Genomic DNA, 597 nt, shown 5'->3' with positions numbered 1-597 from the left:
AGAGAAAGTCAAGCTCATACATGATCGATTATTAACAGCTCAGAGTCGTTAGAAGTCCTATGCAGATAATCGTCGAAGGGACTTAGAGTTCCAAGTGAAAGATTGGGTATTCTTGAAGGTGTCGCCAATGAAGGGTGTTATGAGATTTGGCAAAAAGGGGAAGCTTAGTCCCCGGTACATTGGACCTTATGAGATTGTACGCAAGGTAGGCCGAGTGGTTTACGAATTAGATCTACCTCCTGATTTGGAGTCAGTTCACCCAATTTTCCATGTCTCGATGCTTCATAAGTGCATTGGAGATCCTTCTAGAGTTGATTGGTAGATGACGTTCAAGTCACCAAGCAATTGTCTTACGAAGAAGTTCCTATTGCCATTCTAGATAGGCAAGTACGGAGACTCAGAACTAAAGATGTAACTTTAGTTAAAGTTTTATGGAGGAGTAATAGAGAGGAGGAATGACTTGGGAAGCGAAGAAGACATGAAGTTACGGTACCCGCATTTATTTCCACCTTGTAGGAGACTCGTGCAGACGCCATTGCCCTCGGGTATGTAGTGCTTTCCTTGATGTTTTCCTGGTCGTGTGTGTCCATGGTTATT

Source organism: Lycium ferocissimum, chromosome 7 (assembly GCF_029784015.1).
Source record: "Lycium ferocissimum isolate CSIRO_LF1 chromosome 7, AGI_CSIRO_Lferr_CH_V1, whole genome shotgun sequence".
Classification (NCBI taxonomy): Eukaryota; Viridiplantae; Streptophyta; class Magnoliopsida; order Solanales; family Solanaceae; genus Lycium; species Lycium ferocissimum.
Note: the sequence above shows the minus strand (reverse complement) of the source record.